The 22,960-nt window shown below is 39.2% G+C and overlaps 1 protein-coding gene across 4 annotated transcripts in view; it reads right to left on the bottom strand.

Annotated features, from left to right (window-relative positions):
• The window catches only part of MSRA (methionine sulfoxide reductase A), a 445,744-nt gene that overhangs the window by 401,848 nt on the left and 20,936 nt on the right, over positions 1–22,960 (bottom strand). The gene's annotated exons all lie outside the window — the stretch shown is intronic.

Here is a 22,960-nt window from a genome sequence, read left to right as displayed (position 1 = left end):
GGGGTGGATTTAGTAAAATTAAGTATATTTTCATATTTTGAACCTCAAGTTTCAACACAATCACTTGTTTATGAAATTCATACCACTATAATTTAATAAGTATAAATAAATACTGTTTATTTTTATTTGTAGCATGCACATCTTTTAAAGCCTCATCCTCTGCAGCTCAATTAATACATGTGAAAACAAGAAGCCACAGTATGGTGCCCAAATCCTAGCACTAACAGCATTGACTTCTGATAAACCATTTTCTGCTATTTCATTTAAGACATCATTTTGACCTTTGATGCTTGAAAGTATAGAGTAGCTATACTCTAGAATCCCCATGGTTTCATAAAAAGAACCCAGAATAGCAGGTCCTCATCCTTGGCTCTCTTTATCTAAGGTATTTAACCTCAAGGTCCCAAACTGCTTAATCTATACATTCCTCAGTCTACTCATCTAGCAAATATAAAAATCAGTAACTTCCTCCTCTGTGGTCCCAAAATACCCTGTTTATACCCAATTTACCTTCATTCAAATTGTATAGGGGTTTGTTGAGTATGTGTCTTTTACCAACCAAAGATATGTCATTCTCAGGCAGGACCATGTGGTGTCACTGATCTAAGAAAACTGAAAGTCTTGCACAAGGCCTTCATATTATGCAGGTGCTCAATAAATCTACTAGGAGAATAAATTACAGCTATGGATTGCATAAGTATTATTCTAAAGGTCCATAAAACTATGATATATGATAATGAAAAACAAAACCACATATTATTAAATCACAAACTAATAGATCAGAGAAACACTACAAGATATTATAAGTGTTGAATTAAAGCAATAACAAGTGTTCTGTGCAATCTGTGATGAAACATGGGCAGGATAACAGTGGATCTGCAATTTATAATAAACAATTTGATTTTAAATGAAAGACAAAGAAAGAGTCTTTAAAGCAGAAAGAGAAAAGTGACTCCTCACATATCATGGACCTCAAGAAGATTAACAGCCGATTGCTCACCGGAAGCCATGGAGGCCAGAAAGCAGTGGGATGACATATTCAAAGTGCTGAAAGAAACAAAATATCCACCAAAAATTCTGTATCATCAAAAAGCTCCTTCAAAAATCAGACACACTAGGACATTCCTAGATAAACAAAAAGAGAACACTTATTGTTAGTAGATCTTCCCTATAAGAAATACTAAAGAGGGTCACCTGGTGGCTCAGTTGGTTAAGCATCCAACTCTTGACATTGGTTCAGGTCATCATCTCAGTTTGTGGGATGAAGCCCTGTGTTGGACTCTGTACTGACAGTGTGGTGCCTGCTTAGAATTCCCTCTCTCTCTCTCTCTCTCTCTCTGTCCCTCCTCCACTTGTTCTCTCTCCCTCTCTTTCTCTCTCTCTCAAAATAAATAGATAAACTTAAAAAAAAAGATGTTAACTTAAGAGCAACCACTGAGAAAACAAGGAAATTAAAATGTTACCACAGAAAATTATTTAACAAAAAAAGAGAAAAGAAAATTATTTAACACGAAAGAAGATTGTAATGGAAGAACAGAGAGACAAAAAAGATAGAGACCTAGAGAAAACAGCAAAATGGCAAAAGTATATATAGCCTCATCAATATTTACATTAAACTTAAATGAACTAAAGACTCCAATTAAAAGACAGAGACTGGAAGAATGGATTTAAAATATATAATGCAACTATGTGCTGCCTACAAGAGACACACTTTAGATTCAAAGACACAAATAGCTTGAAAGTAAAAAATGAAAATATATGAAAATGAAAAGAAAGCTGAAATGGTTATACTAACATCAGACAAAATAAATTTTAAGACAAAAATTGTTACTAAAGACAAATAGGGGCGCCTGGGTGGCTCAATTGGTTAAGCATCTGACTTCGGCTCAGGTCATGATCTTGCAGTTTGTGAGTTCGAGCTGCACATCAGGCTCTGTGCTGACAGTTCAGAGCCTGGAGCCCACTTCAGATTCTGTGTCTCCCTCTCTCTCTGCTCCTCACCCACTCACACAGTGTCTCTCTCTTTTTCAAAAATAAATAAATGTTAAATTAAAAAAAAAAAAAAGACAAAGATGTTTTGTAATGATAAAAAGGTCAATTTATCAAGAAGATGCAACCATTATAAACATATATACACAATAAAAGAGCCCTAAAATATACAAATAAAATACAAAATAATTGAAGGAAGAAACAAGTAGGCAATTCTCCAATTCTCCAATAATAGGTGGAGACTTCAATGCCCCACTTTCAATGAGAGATAGAACAACTATATAGAAGATCAGCAAGGAACAGAAGACTTGAAAAACACCAAAAAGCAACTAGACCTGAGAGACCTCTACAGAATAATCCACTCAGTAACAGCAGAATGTACACTCTTCTCAAGTACACATGGAACATTCTCCAAGATAGACAATGTATTAAACCATAAAGTAAGCCTCAATTAATTTAAAAAGATTGAAATCATACAAAGAATTTCTCCAACCACAATAGAATAAAAGTAGAAATCAATAACAAGATAAAAAGATTGGGAAAATCACAAATACAAGAGAAAAAAAATGCTCCTAAATAATCAATGAAAAAATAATAAAGACTGGAGGAACAGAAAATAGAAAAAAGAAATTTTTGTTAAATCAGACAAAGATATTACAAGAAAACTACAGAGCAATGTCCCATATGGATATAGATACAAAAATTCTCAACAAAATACTACAAACTAAATCTGGCAACATATACAAAGGATTATAAACCATGACCAAGTAGGATTTATCCCAGGAATACAAGGTTGGCTCAACACAGAAAAAAATCAATCAATGCACCATATTAATAAAATATAGGACTTAATCATCTCAACAGACACAGAGAAAGTATGTGTGTCTGTTGAGAGGATAATATCTTTTACCTTTTATGGTAAATAACCTAATACATTTTCATGATTAGAAAGCTGAATTTACATAAAGGAAGAGCACCAAAGATGGGAAAAATGAAAGTAAAATAAAAACTTTTATTTTTCTTATTTTTATCTTATTTATAATTGACCTAACAGATAAGAGTTTGTTCAAAATAATAGCAATGTACTTAATTACTTATGCTTATGTGAATATATGTGTGTATGTATGTTTCTGTGTGTATAAATACATGCCTTGTATGCTTATTTATAAATGAAATGAAAGACAGCAATGTTAAGAGGGTGGAAGAGAGTTATCAGGATTATTTTGCTATTATAAGATACTCCTGAAGTAGTACAGTGTTATGTGAAAGTGGATTTGGATTGGTTGTAAATGTATACTGTAAGCTCTAAGGCAATCACTGAAAGAGAGTTTTTTCTTATTTTTTCAATGTTTATCGTTGAGAGAAAGAGAGAGAGATGGAGTGCAAGTGGGGGACGAGCAAAAAGAAAGGAAGGCACAGAATCCATCTGAAGCAGGCTCCAGGCTCCGAGTTGTCAGAACAGAGCCCAATGTGGGAATTGAACTCATAAACCGCAAGATCATGACCTGAGCCCAAGTCGGACACTTAACCAACTGAGCCATCCAGGTGTCCCTAAAATTAGTCTTTTAAAAAAGTGTAACTGATATGCTGAGAAAAGAGAAGAAATGAGTTCATATAAAATGCTCAATTAAAACCACAAAAGGCAGAAAAAAGTAGAAGACAAAAGTAGGAACAAAGAATAATGGCAACAAATGGAAAAAAGCAATGAATATAGTAGTTATCCAACCATATCAATAATCATTTTGAACATCAATGTATGTACATACATATATATATATATCTAATAATAAGACAGAGATTGTCAGAGTGAATCAAAAACTTACATACAAATGTTCATAACAGGGGCGCCTGGGTGGCTCAGTCGGTTAAGCATCCAACTTCAGCTCAGGTCATGATCTCATGGTTCGTGGGTTCAAGCCCTGCATCAGGCTCTGTGCTGACAGCTAGCTCAGAGCCTGGAGACTGTTTCAGATTCTGTATCTCCCTCTCTCTCTGACCCTCCCCTGCTCAACGCTGTCTCTCTCTGTCTCTCTCAGAAATAAATAAAACATTAAAAAAAATTTTAAATAAGAACAGAAAAACACAAATGTTCATAACAGTATATTCTTAACAGCTAAAAAGTGAAAACAATCCAAATACCCATCAACAGTTAAACAGGTAAACAAAACGTGGTGTAAACATGCAGTGGAAGATTATTCAGCCATAAAAAGGGATTAAGCACTGATACAATGCTTTAACATGGATGAACCTTTGAAAAAAACTATGCTTAGTGAAAGAAGCCAGATACAAAACTCACAAATTGTATATTACTATTTATATGAAAGGTCCAGAATAGACAAATCCATGGGCACAGAAAACAGACTAGTGGATGCCAGGGCAGAGAGAATGGGGAGGGGCTCCTAGGTATGGAGTTTTCTTTTGGAGTGATGAAAATGTTCTAGAACTAGTAGTCGTGATGGTTGTACAACTTCATAAATATACTCAAAACTGCTCAACTATTTACTATGAAAAGGTGAATTTTATGGTATATGAATTATGTCTCAATAAAAGTCAGGTTGCAGTCCATCTCTCCAGTATTTTTCATTGTTGTGAATGATTACATCCCAAGGTAAAGCTACAAAAGCTCTTCCTGGAAAAATTTCCTCACATTACCTAAAACCTTGTCCACATGAATCTGCTTCAGCAGTCCACCCAGCAAATTCTAGTGCCTTACTCCGTTTTGACTACTTGAATATACTCTAGCCAATGCCAGCATTCCTGGTCTCTCCAAATACTCCCTTCTGCGCACTCTCTTGGGTAGCACCTCCTCTCTTGGACTGCCAGGCCCTCCGTGAAGCACACAGTCTGTCTTCTTTCCCTAACTGCCAGGCCCTACGGAGGTCAGACTTTTGACAGCCACCTCAGCTACATGTGAGCAAATCTTCTTTTCCCACAACTCAGGTTGACTCACCAACACATTGAGCCCAGCAGGCTTAGGGAGGCCTCCCTGATGCTAACCCAGGATCTGACTCTACACTTTAATCCCAGTCTCTCTTCCACCCCTCTGTGGTTCCCATACCCAGCCACCTACTTGGACAGAGTGCACTCTGTACCGACCCTAGACTATAAACTCACTATGGTAAATTCACAGATATGGGGAATTTTCTTTCCACTGTGTACTGTTTATGATTTATTGGAGCCTTAAAACCTTCTTTTGATTCAACATATCAGATAGAAAATACAACCAGAGGGGCGCCTGGGTGGCTCAGTCAGTTAAGCATTCAACTTCAGCTCAGGTCATGATCTCACGGTTCGTGGGTTCGAGCCCTGCGTCAGGCTCTGTGCTGACAGCTAGCTCAGAGCCTGGAACCTGCTTTGGATTCTGTGTCTCCCTCTCTCTCTGACCCTCCTCTGCTCATGCTATCTCTCTCTCAGAAATAAATAAAAACATTAAAAAAAAATACAACCAGAAAGGGCTGATTCTTAAGTTTTATACAGCCTGTAAGTTAGTGGTTGCAGATGATAGCATGGTAGTGGATGGTAGATGGTAGCACAGACTTAGCAAGTCTAAGCAGGTAACAGAAGAAACAGGAGGTCAAAATGTACAAACTTTGTGTAAACCTGTGGGTTTTCAAACCTTCTTCTAGGGAGTTCTGGAGCTCCCCAGAGGCTGCAGGGCCTTTAAACAGGACAAAAGAAAGAATAAGTAGGCAAGGTTCTAGGAGGTCACCACCTGCATCAACCACAGTAGCTCTATTTTTATGATGTATAGGTACAGTATTCATACCAGATTTTAACAAATAAATGTTTTCTAAAAAAATAATGTTTAAAATACTGGTTTAAGCCAGTCTAGAAAAATACTCCCTAATGAGCTAAACAAGAACTTTGAGGTTGTGACTTTCCCAGAATTATTTACAACATGAGCTAATATTGTCACCTAACATGTAAGATGGTAGTGGGAAGGTACCCCCTAACCATACTAAGAATATATCTACCTTGTCCATAAATTAGAAAAGGGGGGGCGCCTGGGTGGCTCAGTCGGTTAAGCGCCCAACTTCAGCTCAGGTCATGATCTCCCGGTTTATAAGTTTGAGCCCCACATTGGGCTCTGTGCTGACAGCTCAGAGCATGCAGCCTGCTTCAGATTCTGTCTCTCCCTCTCTCTCTGCCCCTCCCCCACTTGCATTGTGTCTCATGCTCTCTCAAAGATAAATAAACATTAAAATAAAATAAAATAATATAAAATAAAATAAAATAAAATGAGGGAAAAGAGGGGCATCTGGGTATCTCAGTCAGCTAAGCATGTGACTCTAGATTTCAGCTCAGGTCATGATCTCACAGTCATGAGATCAAGCCCTACATGGGGCTTAGGATCCTCTCTCTCTCTCTCCCTCTCTCTCTGCCCCTCTCCTCTATAAGCAAATAAATAAATAAATAAACAAACTTTTAAAAATGTTTAAAAAAAGAAGACGAGGGAAAACAGAATTATTGAACCATTTCCCCATCTTCTCTCCCTCATTAGATTTAGATCTTTAGGTCAATAATCTGAAACCCCAAAGAGCACGGATCTGGTCTTCTATCCCAGTTATTCATTACATTTTGAATACTGATACCCACTCAGGAATAACTCTCTCAAACATCATCTAAACAACCACTCCACGCCAGGCGTATGGCTGGGGTACAGAACCACTACCATCATGGAGCAGGTACGTAAACAAGTAATTACAACTAAAGGTCACCATCAGCCATGACAGAAGCATGTTCACCATGTCTGAAGAACACAAGAAGGAAACAAGCTGAAGGGTCATCTACCGATCAGCCAAAAATCAAATCCATGTCACTTTCTTTTTTTTTTTTTAATGTTTTATTTATTTCTAGGAGAGAGAAACAGCGTGAGCAGGGGAGGGTCAGAGAGAGAGGGAGACACAGACTGAAACAGGCTCCAGGCTCTGAGCTGGCAGTCAGCACAGAGCCCGACGCGGGGCTCGAACCCACGAACCGCGAGATCATGACCTAAGCGAAGGTCGGACGCTTAACCGACTAAGCCACCCGGGCGCCCCAATCCATGTCACTTTAGACGGAACAGAGAGAGAAGTTTTAAAGGTGTATTCATCCATTTTACACATATTTACACATGTGCATTTGTGCTTAAAGTAGTAAACTGAGGTTCTAGAAAATCCAGAGGCATATCAAAAATCGACCCAGCCCTCTAGAAGCTTAAAGTCTAATATAAAGATGAGACACTTAACAAATACTACACTTTACATAATAAGTGTTATTATTTAAATAGCTCCCCAGATCCTAACTCTTCCGTGTTCCTTCCTGATATCATAAAATAAAAGAAAATTGCCTTTTCACAAGGCTCAAATATGGACTTTTGATGATCATCCTTTCTGAGGCCAATCCAAATCTTACTCATTCTCTTTCTGCTCTCCTCTCCTCCCGCACCTCTCTCTCCTCAGTCTCCTCTTTCTTTCTTCTTTCTCCTCTCCCTTCTCCCCATTATACACTTAGTCATCATCTGTATTCACTGATTTACTAAGCCAGTATTTACTAAGCACTTGCTTATGTACAAAATGTGGGGTTAGAAGGCACAATGAACACAGCAATGAAATAAACAAAAGGTAATTATGCATTAATAAAAACTATGCTAATAAGCACTTTCACATTTCTTAATTTATTCACTTCTCACCCCAATCTTTGGAGGAAGACAGGCATTATTTTACTCTATAGATGAGAAAGTGAAATCAGAAGAAGTTATGTGACTTGTCCAGACCATCACACACATGTTTAGAGTGTAGGAAACTGAAGTAACTATTCCAGATTCCATTATTTAATGAGTTCAGGAAAACAGAATGAACACAGGTAGCTTCAATAAATCCCACTGCCTACTTTAATGGTCCCTCTGAATCATTAATGGATGCCTCAAAATCTACTTAGTCAAACCAGAACTCTTGATTTTCTCACAAAAGTTCATTCCTGGGGGCAGCTGAGTAGCTCAGTCGGTTGTGCGTCCAACTTCAGTTCAGGTTATGATCTCATGGTTCATGGGTTCAAGCCCCACATCAGACTCACTGCTGTCAGCACAGAGCCAGCTCTGGATCCTCTGTCCCCCTCTCTCTCTGTCCCCCTCTCTCTCTGTCCCCCTCTCTCTGTCCTTCCTCTGCTCATGCTCCCTCTTTCTCAAAAATAAATAAAATACTTTTAAAAAAGTTCATTCCTCTTTCAGCCTCCATTTAATGGTAGCACCAAACACTTAGCTACTCAACCTGAAAATCCAAGAGCCATCCTTGATTCATCCTTCACCACCCACTAGAAAGGCTAAAAGGAAAGAGATTATATAAAGTGTTAGTGAGGTTGCTAAAAACTGCTGGTGGGAATACAGAATGGTCAACAGTCTGGCAGTATCTTTAAAAGTTCAACTTATACGTACCATAGGAACAAGCAATTTCCAGTCCTAAGTCTCCTTTGAGTAAACATACGCCCACACAAAGACCTGCATATGAATATTCATCAATCCTCAATGCCAAAACCTGGAAACAAAGTTCTCAAAATTTACAACATGGTGAATGGATGAACAAATTGTAGCCTATTGCTGCTACAGGACATAAAGGCACAGTATAGTAATACATGCAGCAACAGGGGTGAACCTCAGAAACGCTGCACTAAGTGAAAGAAGCTAGACAAAAAAGACCACGAATTGTATGATTTCATTTTGATAAAAGGATAAAAATAGAGAGAGAGAAGGGAGATCGCTTGTTGTCTGGGACTGGGGTAAGAGAGGACACTGGCTGCAAATGGGCAGGAGAGAACTTTGGAGGAAATCCAAGTGTTTTAGGTGGGACTGTGCCAATGGCTTTACAACTGTACACAATATTAAAACCATCAAACTGCACACCCAGAACAGGTGCATTTTATGCTATATAAATGACACCTCAATGTATACACACAACAACTAGAGTATTTAGCAACATTTACTGCATCCAAGGTACTGTATCAAGCCCTAAAGGAGATATGAGATGTTTAAGACCCTGTCCCCACCCTCAAGGAGCTTCCAATGGTTTCCTTCCAGTCGCAGAAACAGGACAGGGAAATGGAAATAACAGATACATACACCAAAAAAATGACTGCCAATAAATGGAACAGGCAAAGAATGAGAGAGTCTGAAGGCAGGAGAGAAGACGAAAGCAAGAGGTTCAAGGAGGCCTTACAGAGGAGGTTTCTTTTAAAGGTGCCTTGAAGGATGACTGATAATCCAAAAAGCAGAATCTGGGAGGCATTCTTCGGGGGGGAAAAAAAAAAATCCAAGGGCAGGAATGCTCAAGACATGTCAGCAATTAGCAAAGCAGGTGGACAAAGGGGAGGTCCACAAGGCGAGCAGGAAGGGCCCCAGGCCAGCTGAGGACAAACTACAAAGTCCTGAGGCGCGTGCTCTCACATGGGGTTTCCTCAGCCTCAGGCGCCATGTTCAGGATTTTTGCCATATTTGAAATCATTGCATGATTCATTTATTATTTGCTTAACATTCTTTAAACTAACTTCTTTTTAAAGTTTTTTTTTTTTTAGTAATCTCTATACTCAATGTGGGGCTCAAATTCACAACCCCAAGATCAAGAGTCACATGCTTCTCTGACTGAGCCAGCCAGGCAATCCTAAACTCTTTTATAACCTATGTTAGTTTTTGGAGGAAATTTTATAATTTATTAGTAACTTTATAAAGGAAGCTTTATAATACAACTATAAAATGAAAACCAGCATCATTTGTTAGAAGTAAAAAATACTGTTAAAATGGGTGCTATTAAATTGTCAATGCTTGTAGCAATCTGTAAGCGTGAGGCTTCTATCTATTATAAAGAGAGATTAACAAGTGTTGGAAGATTAAAAACATTCTAGCACCAAACTGACACTTGTACCTTGATACAATCAGAAGAGCGGAAAGACAGTAGAGAAAAGGGAATGGTTTTCTCACTGTGGTGCATGTCATTCAATGCCATACCCTTGAACCATCTAATATTGTCGTGTGTTAGGGGTCCCACATTTTGGGCAATGCTGGTCTACAGTAAATCCTAATTAAAGGGGGGCAGGGTGATAAGTATAACAATAACATTTATTTAGCACTTATTATCTGCCAGACACTGTTCTAAACACTTATTTCATTTATTCCTCGTAAAATAATACCTACTTCATACAAGCATTATCAACCAATTTTTCAGGACAGGAAACTGAGGCATACAGACTTCAACTAACTTGATCAAGGTCGTACAACTTACCCAAGGTCATACAAGTAATAAAGGGCAGAGCTGGAACTTCGCCCAGGCAGTATATATCCAGTCTGTGCACCTAATTGCTATAACTGGGCTAATTCTCATGTGAAGTGATACTTGAGGAAGATTTGTCTGGCTATGATTTGTTTGATGAACTAAAGGAAAGAGGCCAGAAGACTACTGCAACCACCCAGGCATCCGATCCCACAGGTCAGCTGAGACTGGAGGGTTTACTGCCATTTGCTGTGGGCAGCAGAGGGCAGCAGAGGGCTGTGGAGCAGGAGACAGTCTCCTGCCCAGACTTCCGGCAGGTTGGCTTCCAGTGGAAAAGGGTAATAGCAAGGAAAAAGGACAAGGCCCAAATCAGAAATGCAGAGCCTACCCTTGTAAGATTAGAGCTGTGAGCGCCACTGTCCTTAGGGGGTCAGAAGAAGTCAATCCTGGAAAGTGGGAAAAGGTCCCCCCTCCCCCCCACACCAGAAAGCAAAGATACTGAAAGAACAGTGTTGGAGCAGCCAAGTGGCTAAAAGGCCCTGCCCGTCAATTAGTGGCCACTGAAGCCCCTCTTATGATCTAATCCCCCCTAAATTCCTTCACGTGGCACTTAAAAACCATAATACTGATTATCATGACCTCTTTTATTATTTGTAATTGGATTTCAGGTCTTCCAACAGTACAGAGTTTAGCTGTACCTTAGCCTGAACTTCCTCTTTCAAATTCAAAATACTCCCTTAGGACTGGTAGCTAAATCTCATAGGAAGTGTTTTAAAATTAAAATTAAAAAATATATTTAAATGCCATTTCCAGGCTTCTGACAGGTCTGAAACATCCTGAATGCAGACACTATTAATCCATAGACATCAAAATCATTGTATTACCTTAAGTCTTCCAAAATCATTGTTTGAAAAAAAAATAGGGTAGTAGATTCAACTGTCAGAATAAGAGAAAAATAAAACCTCCTTGAAGAAAATACCCTATGCATGATTTTAAAAGGAAGTTTAAGAAATTAAAGATAACTGATTTGGACTGCCCGATTAATGCTTAACTTGGGCTTCATTAAATAAGCAGAAAAATTAGACATTGTAGATTTGTGACTTACTCATGGAAAAACTATGATTTCTTATTCCCTGGGAGGAAAGCTTTAAGAGCATCAATAGATTTCTCTGGATATCAAATATTTGTCCATTATTCTGAGTAAATTATATTTAGATCAAAAGCAGATGGATTAAATTTCCCTTAAAATACTCAAGAGATTTTTAAAATACAAGGAAATATGTCACAAATTCAAAAACAATATTTTATCCTAACTTGGCAATGTCTCCCCAGTAGAATAATTAGCCAGAAAACAAAACCAACCTGAGTTTTAGAGGTACTAAGTTCAAAATAACTATTAAAACTGGACTGTCATTTGCTGATGCTAAAATGAAATTAAATAATCTTTGGTGCCTTTGAAAAATCCCTGGAAATATGCCTTTACATTTTTGTTTTTAATCTGGAAAAAAAATTGTGTCTGAGTAATGATCAGTTAGATGGAAGTCCAGATTTCATTTAAATACTGTGTACACAACAAGGAACACAAATTCAGTTAAGCGTTTCCAAATTCTTGATAAATTCACCCCCTCATCAGTGCCACAAAGTTCATGGCTTAATTATTCTCATCTATGTTATTTCTGCCTTCCTAACAAAACTATAAACCCCTTAAGAGATTATTAACTTTTTAAATCATCCAGGGGTGCTTGGGTGGCTCAGTCAGTTAAGCATCTGACTTTGGCTCAGGTCATGATCTCGAGGTTGGTGAGTTTGGGCCCCAAGTTGGGCTCTGTGCTGACAACTCAGAACCTGGATCCTGCTTCAGATTCTGTGTCTCCCTCTCTCTTTGACCCTGCCCCCACTGTGCCCTGTCTCTCTCCCTCCCTCTCTCTTTCTCTGTCTCTCTCTCTCTCTCTCCCCCTCTCTCTCTTTGTCTCTCTCAAAAAATAAAATAAACATTAAAAATAAATAAATAGAATAATAGATAATCTATTAAAACGTAATACACATGACAAGACTAAGGGAGCTCACACATATCCCTGTGGAAAGAAGGGCCCTCCATACCAAATCACTCATTACCATCCACTCTCTCCATTCTCTCTCCTACTTCGTTTGGCATCCAGTTCAAGCTCCAATACCACAAAATTTAATCCTAGGTCAATGTAAGAAAAGTCCACCATCTCTGGGAAAATAACTTGATATGGTTTTTAAAACACCTTAAAGCATGGGTATCAACTAGAACCCATGTCAAAGAGAAGTGCTAAATCTGTTCTGGGTGAGAAAAGATTTACATTTTCTGACAAAGGGGGTGGGGACAAAAAATGAGGAAGGGGAAAGGCAGGCGGGAAGATGGATCCTGAGGATTCGTCCTGCATGTTGAGACAGGCAGGGGAAACCGTGACTGGAGGGCCAGCCAGACGGCCCTTGGGAACAGGTGTATCCAAGGCTGGATCGCACCTCTGTGCTGTGCCATATGCACTTAGTCATTCCTCCGTCACTCCCCAGTCTTCAATAAGTCTAGAACATTCCCACCTTTATTATGAGTGGAGGTTGGTAGATATAATGCTAACAGGATCAATTCAATGCAAAAAAAAAATGTGTCTGGGGATGTAGGAATCTAGAGGTGGAGGTAACCAAGTGAACATAAGCATCCTATACACACACACACACACACACACACACACACACACTCCAATCTTTGGACTTCCCTGAGTAGGCCCTGGGGTTTAAGTCAAGAGCAGGAGGCCTTAAGTGGCAAGTGGGTGCCAGCAAGTTAACAGGAAGACTCCTGCACTTTGCCTCATCCAGGCTGGCCATTTTTGCACTGGGTCTCTCCTGATCAACCCCTTCCTGATGGCAGCCTGGGACTTCCCTAAGACCAGACCTTGTGGGGAGCTCTGACCGGGTCTGCCACTTCCTTCCAGTGCCTGGCCCTCTCCTGCCCCCAGAACTATTTCTGCTTCAGTCTGTGTTGTGACATCTTGCCCAAGTATTTCCCCAACACCCAACCTCAACCTGCCTCTGCATTCTGTTTGCCATTTCTCTTTCTTGACTGACAGTTTATAGGACAATGGCTTGCTACATGGCCAGTGTGCAAGACCTGGTATGCAGTAATTAGGATGGCACTCGTCAAAATTGTACACAAATTTCACTTTTAGGAGACAGAGTTGCAGGCTGGTACTGAGCTAACAGTCTGCAAAGAACAAGGTCCATATGTAGTCTGGTGGAAAGAACTGTTACTCATTGGGGAAATCATGGTGTGCTTCTATTTATAAACAGCCTGTGGATTTGCTTCAACTGTACTTTCAAATATTCAGATAGAGGGGGAAAAAACTGGTCTCTAAGAAATTTCAAAATGAAAGCCAGAATTTAAAAGAAAACTATAAGTAGCCATATCCCATAGAAATGAAATAATAATAAGGAAGGATAAACTTAGTTCAGGGGCAGAGAGGGAGATTCATGGCTGTCAAAGTAACTTCCTCCAGACTGAGAACAAGACTATCAGGAAAATTTGTAACTATATTTGCAACCATATGGCATGCCTCCATTTTCTTTCTCTTTCTCAGCCTTTTCCTCAAGGGAGAAACAGAACAGAAAAGAAGAGGAGAGGAAAAAAAAAAAAAGGAAAGGAAAAGCAAGTGTGACCATGCAAGAAAGATGCAGGGTTTAGGCTTGAGTTAATAAGCTTCTGAGGAAAAGAGATACATTGGGAAGGGAAGAGAGGAAGTGTTAAGCATAATAGTAAGAAAGCACTTAAAATCATTGCATGAATGGAAAAAGCCTGCAGGAACTGTGTTTGCAAGCACTTTTTTTAAAATTAAACAAAAGGACGGCCAGAAGACGTAAGTAAATTGCACAAAGTTGCTCAGAGAATAGCACAGGCAAAACCCAGAACTCATAAGCCCATCCTGAGTGGCCATTCTACCAGGCCACAGCAACTTCTCACCTTGGTTTTGGTAAGCAAGACAAGATTGGCCATTGGAGAAAAGCTTTACATGGCTTATGGGAGTCGTCGTATAGGCCATGAACCCTGTGACTATTAACTTCTGAAATGCTGAATATGGAAGACTATTAAAAGTTTTCCTTAAAGTAGAGGTGAAGGGCAAGAGCCAAGCTCTTATGATATAATACTTGATAATAGTTGGGCTTAACAAGAAAGCTGTTAGTTTATTCTGGGAGTTTGCATATCTGTAAATGTTATCTCCTCTAGAGAGAAAGAATGGCAATCACTGGTAGTGCTACTTTTTTATTTTATCTTTATTTTATCTTATTTTATTTTAAGAGAGAGCAAGAGTATGAGCAGGGGTGGGGCAGAGAGAGAGATAGAGAGAGAGGGAGAGAGAGAGAGGGAGAGAGAGAATGTTAAGCAGGCTCCACGGCCAGCACAGCGCCCTATGCAGGGCTCATCCCCACAACCATGAGATCATGACCTGAGTCAAAATCAAGAGTCGGACACTTAACTAACTGAGCCACCCAGGGCACCCCAGTAATGCTAATTTAATAGAGGATTTCATTGTTCTAGGAAAAAAAAAAAAAAAAAGGAAGTACCGAATCATATTGCCAACCCAGGTTCTAGCACTTATGCGGTTCTGGCAACCTAATATGTCATGGGCTGCGTGCCTGGAGGGAAATGCTCAATCTGTGGTCAAGGCCATGGAGAAGCCAATCCACAGCTTCCACAGGCATCACTGTGTGGTGGGCCTCCCAGTGATGCATTAGGCAGGAATCCCTACCAGTGGCAAGGTCTTTGAAAACAACAGGGAAAACTGGAAGAGTATAAATGTTTAGCACACACGTCACCCTGTCTATCAAAGCCTTCCAACTGTGGCTCCTGTGAAAAGCTAGCTAGAAGCCCCTGCCTTGAAACTGGCAACTCCCATTCATTTCCCATTAAAACCAAATCCAGAGTCAAGGGTAAGAAAGGCAGCTATTACCATTTGGTGACAAGTGACAACATCCAACTTGAAGAGGCTGAGTCTAAAAGAGAGAGAAAGAAAGATACAGAACCCGGTTTTTGGTTCAAGGAGTCCAAAGAAATGTTGAACAGTGACACTGAAGAGCCAAAAATTAAGTCCGCCATTAAGAGAAACCTCGGGCTGCACATAGCCCCAATCCCAGTCCCAATCTTACACTGTTCAAGGCTAAAGCCATCCTCGGACCGCCCTCAATTCAGCTAATCCAAAAACATTCCTATGGTCTGAGTCAAGGCTGGGAACTGCAGATACAAACTAGCCAATTTCTCACCGCTTGCCTGAACCCCACGTGGGCCCTTTGAACTCACCTCATAATTGGTCATTTTCAAAGGATTCTCAAAAGTCATGATTGGGTCCCACCAAAAGTAATGAACACCTCACAGATACTGAATGGTCAAAGCTGTAATTGTAATTGGTGCTTATGTGATGATGCTACACGTACTGTAACACCCCCATCCCTTACTCCTTAAAAACCCTATTCGCTATTGTTCTTGGCTTCATCTTGCTGCCACGACACCAGTAGGCAGATGAGCCCCTGCTCGAGCTTGAAATAAAGACCCTTTTGTATTTGCATCAGTGTCGGCTCCTTGGAGGTCTCTGGGACTCGCGAATTGGGCACAACACCACCACAGGAAGGGCAGGAAGGCAGTTAGATCTTGGAAGCGAGCAGAGCGAGAACCAGGTCTGTCTGCCATTTTTCCCTCTTTGGGCATGGAACCTCTTCCTCTCCCAGTGAAAACAAGCCTTCTCCAAAGAAGCAGCACCGCAACATCTGTCAGCAATCCTAAATCAGCTCCAGACTTGTGCAGTTTACAGCTCCTGACTAGAGAAGAGGCCCTGGGAGGGAGTCTCAGCCAGGACGGGTCAGATCCCACAGCGGACAGTCTGGCTCTCATAGGAGCCACGTGAAGGGGACTGAAACAGCTCCCAGACGAGAGACCTGGTAGTGGAGCCGGTGAGCATGAAGCAGCTACCCCCATCTCTATGTATTGCCCCAGGGCAGCAGGTTTCTTCATAAGTACATGCCTATGTGAACTCCCTATGCGTATAATCTCTCATATTTCAGCTTCCATTCTTATCTCCAACATGGCTCACAACACTCAGTGCTAAACTGGCTGAGAAGAGGTGGAAGAAGAAGAGGGTGGGGAGGAGGGGGAGGGAGGGAAGAGAGGAGCAAAAAGGAAGTTTTAAAACTGCAGACATCTTCATTGCACTCACCACTCTGCCTCCAAAAAAACAGTTACAATGTTCTTAATTAGGAAGCAGTAACTAAATTTTCCTACACTAGCTTTGTATCAGCTCTACATCAAGAAACGGTTTTGTATGTTTCATTTCCTATGCTACCATTCTTGACAGAAATTGGTTGGGTTTACATCCTAAAACCTTTAAGGAATTAAGCATGAAAGTGGAAAAATTAGTAAACAATTCAGGGTAAATACAATGCCCTGAAACACTCTGTGACACATAAATCATGCAGTAACAATTTAAAGATAACTAGGAAGGATTAACATATTGCTGAGGATGAATGAATGGGGACACAAGGACTACATGAGTCTCTTCCTAAAAGTACAGTAAGAAGTTGCCATACCCAGATCCCATGTGGTACTGATGATCCAAAAAGGCAGGATCGTAAGAAATCCACAAATACACAAAATGTCAGAAATCTCAAAATGGGGGAGAAAAGGAGAGGAAGGGAGGAGGAGAGAGGGAAGAGGAAGGATGAAGGTGGGGAGAGAGGAAGGAAGGCAGACAGACCAGGAAAATAACCATGAATTAAAAAAAAAAAAAAAAGTGGGGGGGAACAGGCAGTGAAAATCAGAATCCACATGCAAAATGACAAAAGTAGTACAAATTTAAATGAATTTATCTTCACCAACATCCTCCCATATCTTCCTCCCTTCAAAATATACACAGTTTTTAGTATCTCCCATCTTTAAACACAATAGCCCTGTTGAACATTAACTATTGCCCTAATTCTCTTCTTTTCCAGTCAAGCCTGTTGAAAGAGATGTAATCTGTTCTGGTGTCCGCTTTCTCACCACATAGCCCATATTTCACTGGCCTTTGTCCTCTCATCTCTACGTTCACCAAATCGAATAGTTACAGCCTCTTCTCCCTTCCTTCTTGATATTCTCTCTTTTGATTTTGTAAGTACTCTTTTCTGTTCTATTTTTTTCTCTATCTCCTTAGTGGCTCTTCTTCCCCTGCTCTTAGATATTTGGGACTCCACAAACCTTCATTCCTAGGCCCTCCTCTCCTATTCTGATGCTACATGCTTTGTTGGACCTATGATGAGACATCGGGGGAAAGGTGCTTGACTCTAGAAAAATGAAACACAGAGACGGGGGCCACTCTCAATGCCAACAACTGCAGCCACCACTGTTGTTAAGGGCTCTACAAACACCCTGATAAAGAATCTCCCAGGCTCTACTTGAACTCCTCTATTGACAGAGAGCGTGTTGACCCACAGTTCAATTGTGAGAAACTGGTGTTGGCTAATCAGGAAAGATGCATCTCTGGGAAGGGGGGGAAATGGAGGCCCAGTAAATGTACACCCTTCACCATGTTGGCCACCCAAAGTCTGAGAGACACTGTTTTCCCAAGAGCTGAGAAGAATATGGACTTAAGTAATGATCGGCCTCCCTACCACATAGGTGGGTCCAGCAGCTAATCCTTCTGAAAGGAAGTTTGGCCCAGGAAAGGAAATTAAGTCTATGATGAGCTTGTGGCTTGGCTGCCTCCCTGTCCCACGCTGCAGCTCTTTTGGTGAGTGTGATGTTATGACATAGCCATCAGCCAATTTTACAGAACAGGGGTCAATGACACAGCAGTAAACTATTCCCTAAATATCCCATTGAACACATCATACTGCACACATGCCAGAAGCCAGGTATCATGCAAGGCTCCTTCTTCATCATCTCATCTATTCCCAGAAACATCCATTTGAGGCAGGTACCATTGTTTCCATTTTACAAATGAGAATTGAGGTAAATCTGTTCAAGGTCCCACAGCCTGTAACCATATGAAGTGGAAGTTCAGCATCACTGTCCAAACATGAAATGACTATCTATGCTTTCCACCAAACCAACTTGTCCCTCTCTAGAGAATACATTTCTGAATGCCTGTTTATACTGAGGCAGCAAACATCTACCTATGGTCATGAAAGGTCCTGTAGAGAGAGATAATAAACACACATTCATTTCCCAGGATCATATACCACAGCATAAATGAGTCTCCGTATCTTGGTATTAAGTCAAGAGAGGAAAGTGGTACCCTGGGGAGAAAAATATGAATGATACTAAAGGACGCAGCGAAGTCAATAAATCCAGAGACTAACATTGCTATGTGATCTCTACAGTAGTTAAGCTGGTACTGATAACCTTACAAAAGTTCTTTGTAGACCTTGTTAAGTCATAAAATCATCTCTTGATTCTAGAACATAAAACAATGTCTTTTTTATGTAAACACAACCTTGGGGAAACAGCAGATAACTGTGGATCTTTTTAAGATATTTTCTTCTGTCACACTGGGAGCCATTTCCTCCACTCACCAATATTTTTACATATTTGTAGAAAGACTTCTCTTCTATAAATATTAAACACAAATCGTACTGCAAGAGCTCAGATCTCCTTTAATATCTATTTGAAAAATCAGCCATTGGGCTCACACAAGCAGTCATAATCAAATTTCTAAAGACAGATAGTTTCGGCTGGAAGATAAGTTAAAAACAGAGCACCCACTTATAGAAATTCATTAATATTAATATCTATTGACCTGCACCATACTAAAAGGATTTTATTGAACAGAAAACTTCCAAACACAGTATTACACAGAGTATATGCTCAATCACTCTTTCATTCATCTAATAATTACTGTGCAACATCAACATGCATAGGCTGGTGGGGGGGGGGATACAAATAAACCCTCATGAAGCTTAAAATGCTGCTACAGAGAAAATTGGATGCATATATTAAATTAGATCACTACTATAAAGTTAAACGATTATAAGACAACAATGCAAGATGTCTTCAAACAATCTGATTGCATGCCAAATGAGCAAAAAAAAGAAATAGCTAGAAGTTCATAAGAGAGGAGGGTCAAAATGTGTTGTAGAGTAAGGAAAGACATCACTGAAAAAGGAGGAGGCAGTTGGGTAAAAGGAAGCTCTACAAAGAGAATAAAAAGGGATATTATTAGCAAAGCCAGGCTCTGGAGAGCGTAAATCAAGCAAGCTAGAACAAAATGTGTATGTAGAGAGATGCAGGACATAATATCTCTAACAATTAATAATCAGTAAGCACAAAACCACAATAAGTTTACCTTTCAGAGATCAAAGGAGCATATTTGTTTGTTCCTAACTTAAGAATTGAGGCCATCATTTATCTAGCTCATTTCAGCCAAAACAACAAACTTGTCAAAGTGAAAGACTTGAAAACTCCCTCACAAAGACAAAATACAATACATATGTAATTACAGTGTAAAGACTCATCAACTTTAGAATGCTACACTTCACTGGACACTTTAGAGATCACTAAAATCATGTATCTTGCTATCATGTAAACATTCTGAAATACAGCAATGTGGACTATAGTAAAACTCAGGGATTCAGGGCAGGAAAGGTCAGGCTGTGAAGTAAGTGCAATTCAAGTAATTTGTTCAGGCTGATGATCAAGGTAAGGAGTTAACAGCAGTTATCAAGCTAAGAACTACCCAAAATACTACTGCTGATAGAAACACAGACAGGTTTGAGTAGGAAGGGCCTTTGGAAGTCAGCTAGTACTACACACATCCATATTTTGCTTTCTTTTAAGATAGGCACTAGCCAATGACTCAGGGTCTAGGTCTCAGTTAACTGAAGACGCACATATGGAGTTTGGAGTTCTTAATATGGATTAAAAGTTTGCAATTATCTTATGATATCAAGAGATAGGAGTAACTCTGATAGAAAAAAAAAAAAACGCAAACCAAAAGAAAGACTTCATGAGGGGCGCCTGGGTGGCTTAGTCAGTTAAGCGTCCAACTTTCGCTTAGGTCATGAGCTCGCGGTTCGTGGGTTCCAGCCCCGCATCAGGCTCTATGCTGACTGCCAGCTCAGAGCCTGGAGCCTGTTTCAGAGTCTGTGTCTCCCACTCTCTCTGGCCCTCCCCTGCTCACGCTGTCTCTCTCTCTCTTCTAGAAATAAGTAAAAATAAAAAAAAATTAAAAAAAAAGACTTCATGAAACTATAACAGGAGTCAGAAAAACTTTTCTATAAAAGGCAAGAGGATAAATGTTTTAGGTTTCGAGGGTCCCTGTCACAACTACTCTGTTCTCGTGTAATAGTGCATAAGCAGACATAGACAATAAGTGAAGCAATAAGTGTGCCTGTGTCCCATTAAAACTTTATTTATAAAAATAGGTGTTGGGAGACCTGCTCATGATAAAACTCTCAGCAAATTAGAAAAAGAGAATTGCCTCAACTCAATAAAGAGCATCTGCAAAAAACCTATACACATTTAATCTCACAATTAACTATGAAAGGCTGAAGGCTTCTCCCCTAAGGTAGGGAACAAGGTAAAGATGTCTACTCTCACCACTCTTATTTAACACAGTCCTGGAAGATCTAGCCACTGCAATAAGTCAAGAAAAAGAAATAAAAGGCATACAGATTATAAAACTGTCTCTATTTCCAGATGACATGACTGTCTATGTAGAAAATCCTAAGTAATATGTACATTACACACACACACACACACACACACACACACACTCCTCCTAGAACTAATATGTGGGTTCAACAATATTGAAAGATACAAGATGAATACAAAAAAATCAACCACATTTCTATATACCAACAATGAACATATGGAAATCAAAACTAAAGACATAACACCATTTACAATCACTCCAAAAACTGAATAACTTAGGTATGATCTTAACAAACATGTACAAGATCTATAACTAAAAATTACGAAGCACTTATAAATCAAAGAAAACATAAATAAATGCTCATAGATTAAAAGACTCAACACAGTAACAATTCTCCCAAATCGATCTATAATTTTAGTACATTCCCTATCACATCCTAACAAGATTTTTCTGTAAACATAGATTCATTTATTCTGTGTGTATTTATTCTTTTTTATTATGGTAAAATACATATAACATAAAATCTGCTACCTTGGCCATTTTTAAGTATACAGTTCAATAGCATTAAATACATTCATTTACATATTCTACAACCATTACCACCATCCATCCCTATAACTCTTTTCACCTTGTAAAACTGAAACTCTATACGCATTAGACACCAACTACCCATTCTCTCCTCTCCACCAAGCCCCCAACCACCATTCTGTGATTCTGACTACTCTAAATACCTTATATAAGTAGAAGCATAATATAGACAAGTTTATTCTAAAATTTATATGGAAATGCACAGGACTTAGAATAGCTAAAAATAATCCTGAACTAAAAACAATCTTGAAAAAGAATAAAATGGGAAGGATGACTCTGCCCAATATTAAGGACTACTATAAAGCTACAGTAACAGAGATAGTGTGATGGAGAGATGGACACATAGATCAATGGAAGAAAATAAGAATCCAGAAGTAGACCCACACAAATATGTCCAACTGATTTATGACAAAGGTGCAGAAGCAATTCAGTGGAGGAAAGATTTCAACAAAAGGTACTTTAGCAATTGGATATCCATAGGCTTAAGAAAAATGAACCTCAAACTAAATCTCAAACTTCAAACACTTAACTCAAAATGGATCATGGACTTAAATGTAAAATGTAAAAATATATAACTTTCAGGGGGAAAATAGGAGAAATCTTCAGAATCAAGATTAGGCAAACAGTTCTTAGATTTCACACAAAAAGCATAAATCATGAAAGAAACAAATGATAAATAGAAACTCAACAATTTTGAAAAATTTTACTTTGCAAAAGACCCTATTATGAAGATTTAAAAAACAAAACTACAGTCAATGAGAAAATATTTCCAAGCCATGTATCTGACATGTATTCTAGTATTCAGAACATACAAAGAACTCACAAAACTGAACAGTAAAAAAAATGAATAATCTAGTTAGAAATGTCTAGCATTTTTCAAAGACATTTCATTGAAGAGGATATATTAATGACATGAAAACATATGAAAAGATGTTCAAAATCATTAACCTTTAGGGAAATGATAATTTAAGCCATGATGAGATATCATTGTACACCTATCAGAATGGCTAAAAAATAATAGTGACAATACCATATGCTGGCAAGGATGTAGAAACTGAATCGTTCATACATTGCTGGTGGAAATGCAAAAATGGGACAACTTTGTAAACATTCTGGCACTTTCTTATAAAACTAAACATGCAACTACCATGTGACCCAGCAATTATACTCTTGGGCGTTTATTCCAGAGAATGCAAACTATGTTCGCATGAAAACCTGCACACAAATTCATAGCAGATTTATTCATAATAGTCAAAAATTGGGAATAACCTGGATGTTTTTCAATGGATGAATGGCTAAATAAATGTGGTATAGCCATAACATGGAATACTACTCTGCAATAAAGGGGAACAAAGAATTACAATATATGACACTTTCAGTGACTCTCCCAGGAATTATGTTGATTGAGAAAAGCCAATCCCAAAAGGTTACATGCTATATGATTCCATTTATATAACAACATGGTGTGACAAAATTACAGAAATGGAGAAGAGGTTGGTTGTTGCCAGG

The sequence above is a fragment of the Crocuta crocuta genome, unplaced genomic scaffold (genome assembly GCF_008692635.1).
Source record: "Crocuta crocuta isolate KB4526 unplaced genomic scaffold, BGI_CrCroc_1.0 scaffold551, whole genome shotgun sequence".
Lineage (NCBI taxonomy): Eukaryota > Metazoa > Chordata > Mammalia > Carnivora > Hyaenidae > Crocuta > Crocuta crocuta.
This window is presented reverse-complemented; position numbering and strand designations above follow the sequence as displayed.